At 37.9% G+C, this 3,699-nt stretch overlaps 1 non-coding gene across 1 annotated transcript; it reads right to left on the bottom strand.

Moving 5' to 3' along the window:
- Positions 1-3,625: 3,625 nt before the first annotated feature.
- Positions 3,626-3,699, bottom strand: Trnan-guu. The gene has a single exon. It is a non-coding gene; the product is annotated as a tRNA-Asn (tRNA).

Raw genomic sequence — 3,699 nt, 5'->3', positions numbered from 1 at the left:
TTGGGATATGATTTCTTTGCATAACGATTACAACGGCTATCGCGACCAGTCTAGTTATACATCGTATGCGGCACGGTAACGAAAGGACTAGCCAACCTTCGTTAATTAGAGCAGATTGCAGGCACAAAGTGTCTTTTAGAAGTCATATCTCTGCGGGCGCAGGGACACTGGTAAGGGTTTCACTCGGTCTTGCCAAGTACGGACCTGTACCCGACGGTTGGATAAACGCTCTGGTTGTGTGCGTCATACAGCTAGAACGGCCAGTGACACTCTTTCGCAGTTTTTTTTATCAAGTAGCTCTTTTCTTCGCATTTGTCTAATTCTTATTAATTTTAATGTTTTATTATTCCATAACACTTAGTTTTTATATCATACGCGTAACCGATTTGTTCTTACCTATGTATCCTATTTATCATTATTGCATTATCCGTTTTGTTCGCCATTTTAATATATTTGAATAATGTTTTGTGTTATATATGTATATATCGTTGTGTCGTTTTTTTTTAGCCGTACGTCGCGAAAGGTTTGGTTTGGTTTACGGATAGAGTTTATAGCCTTTGCTACAAGGTAATGAGAGTATAGAGGGCAAATTTAAAAAGTTAATTATGTTATGGTGCCCGATTGTATATGTATCAAGTATAATAGTTTTATGTTAAGTATGAGAATGATTCGAGGTAAACTATTATTTTCGTCGTGTTGTTTTTTTGTTTATTGATAATGTCACCGTAAATCAAACCAAACGAACGTTTGTAGTGTATTATCGCGTTAGTTTATACCGTCGGCGTGTTGTTTAATTTTCGTGACGCCCTTTTATATGGACAAAATACGATTTTATTTTTATTGAAAATACTTTAATTCTGTCTCGTCAATAGTTATTGGCTCGTGTTTTTGACCGCCCAATCCTGATTAAGGGGTCCGATATGGCAAATAAAATTAATGAAAGAAATTAAGAAAAGAAGCAAACATGAATGGGTTATTAGAGATAGGAAGAGCTTGATGAAGAATCAAGAATAAGGAAGTTCAGTTTATATAGATGAATATATAAACTGATGGATCGTGTCGAAGCCTTCACCACCTTTTTTTTTAATGATTTATTTTCAATAGTATTTTTTTTTTTGTATATGAATATACCGTAGGCAACTCGGCCGTCGGTTGACGTAGCTTTAGTCCGAGCGGCCGGGACAAGCAGTAACGCTGTCTCATGAAACGACCGGACTCGTTTCATAAGTAGTTAGATTGATATGACACGATTCATTTTTGTAGAGTAAAAGATTTCTTCGGCGTAGAAGTATATGATTGAGAAAAAAATCATTTACTTTTTTTTAAATATAATAATAATATAAGGTTTAGTTTTAAGATTTCCCTCCCCCTCCCTTAGATAGGTTGTAGAATTAAGTTTTAGAATATGTTAGGATATTTAGTCGTCATGGTGCACGGAAGTTATAGTGGGATTTTGTTTGTGGAGAGTAGGTTGTTGCAACGTAAATTGTATAAATATAAGTCTGCAGGCTTATATCGGGACGCCATATCGGATGTACGTTTTTGTTATGTGTATTTGAGATTATTATTGTTTAAAGCTGGGCCCAGTTGTCCACGAGCAAGGACCACTAAGATGTCCGAATCGATGGACGCGTACGGTTTCAATCGGGGAAACCGCCCTCAATCAAACCCGCAGCCGTTGAATATATGTGACAATTATTGTATGAAATTATAGGATTATTTGCGAAGGTACCTTCAGTGAGACTGGAATGGCGCCATAGGTCGCACGTCGCCATTTCGCCGCGAAGGGGACAACCTTTGAGGGCCCTTGTGCCGAGCTGGGGAACTCTGGGTGTGTCCCGCTTACACAGGTGATTGTAAGTGCCATTGTTTTTGGGTGGGCATAAGCGGTCGGTCTAGTGTTATTATGGTTGGGGCGCTGCGGGGGGAGCAAGAAGGGTAACTAGATCTTAGCCCCCATCTGTGGTCTTGTGTTTGGGGGGCAATCACACCAGTAGAGGCTGAATTACTGTAAATGTCGCGCTCGTTAGTCATCTAGTGATTTAAGTAATCGAGTTTAGCTTAAAGCAAATGTAATTTTTTTTTTCTTATTGTTTATCGTCACATTAGTTACTTGTTTATGTTTTTTCACGCATTACTTTATATTGTCCATATCATCGGGCTCATCGATTCTGGCGAACTAACTTAGATTTCGGGTTACGTATATTTCATAATAACTAATACTACAACCAAGATAATAGGTAACAGCACACACACATAGGTTAGGTTTGTTTTCAAGATAGCGTGTTCCGAAAAAAAAATTGTACAAGAAAACGTTCTCTTTTTAGTAACATCTTAATCTTTCCACGTGTAATTTTTTTTTTGTATTGTAGCATTATATATAAATTGTAGTTTTTCTTTCGTCTAATTTAAATAAAATCGCGACTTGAAGTTCATATAAGTACACTTTTTTTTTTCTCAAACACGAGCTATTGGAAAACAAAATTAATTAAGTTTAGTTGAAAGTCAAATTGACCCATATATATATATATCTAGTTTTGATATTTGTCTTACAGATTATGGTTGTCGATTTATATATGTTTTTATTGAATACTTGTGATGTTTATTATTGATTTCTTTTTGTTTGTTGTTCATCAACCTTCTTTGTTAACAAATGGGGGAATAGCTAGTTAGGAACCCAAGACGTCATATATCTGGCCGAAAGCACAATTACTGAAGGCACACACCCACAACTACAGTCTACGCTCAAATTCATATTAAGTAAACCAGGCTCTGGACGTACGGCCAACAATTATGGATACCGCTACGGGGACCTCATACATCGTTGAGAAGTAGCAACAATTTTTAGAGCCGAGGGCGGCTCTGGTGTGACAGGGGGGCGTGTGACGATAATCATAATTATCGTCGTACTGATAATTATTCTCGCCTGATGGTCGTCAACCCCCAGGGTACACCATCCCTACCACTACCCCTAACTATCCATTGGTTCTTGGGGTCCATCAGAGAGACGCTCCGGAGATCCTGGCAATTAAGAAGTTAGAGCCAACGAAGACGTATCCCATAGGCGAACGCCTTGGGATACGTTAGTGTTAGTTGTGTGTGTGTTGTGCAACAAGACAGGTCCAGCTTAAAGGTCAGATAATGTAGATTATAAGCTGTAGCTATTCTCCCCTCATATCTCCATATAAGTATATATACCATGATATAAGAATAAGTGGTATTAGTTAGGGAACATGACCGTATGCAAGTACGGTCATGTTCCACAAATACATGCGGAATGTATTATTAATTATTTTAATAGATTTAGTTATAAAAGTAATCTTGGTTTCATTCGTATAGTAGCTACTAACCCCCACAGGTAATTACAGGTACTTTAGCGGGCGATTGGAGTGTTGAAGTAACCTCCTTCGTAATGGGGTTGCAAGGCTAGAATATAATATTTGGCAGCCATTGCATACCCCAAGAAGGGGGCTTCAACCCCAATTGTTACAATATATATATATATATTAGTCTTAATTTTTGTAGATGTGAAATTCTGTAAATAATGGCCAATGTACAAGCTTACAAAGCCAATAAAAAATAAATAAAAAAAAAATATTCCAGAGTATAAATAATAACAACTTTACGCCCCCGGGTGGGCTCGAACCACCAACCTTTCGGTTAACAGCCGAACGCGCTAGCCAATTGCGCCACGGAGGC

This window comes from Ctenocephalides felis, unplaced genomic scaffold (genome assembly GCF_003426905.1).
Source record: "Ctenocephalides felis isolate EL2017-DRISC unplaced genomic scaffold, ASM342690v1 CF-g0.4_SCAFFOLD_01428, whole genome shotgun sequence".
Classification (NCBI taxonomy): domain Eukaryota; kingdom Metazoa; phylum Arthropoda; class Insecta; order Siphonaptera; family Pulicidae; genus Ctenocephalides; species Ctenocephalides felis.
The sequence above is the reverse complement of the archived record's forward strand: the minus strand, read 5'-3'. Positions and strand labels throughout refer to the sequence as shown.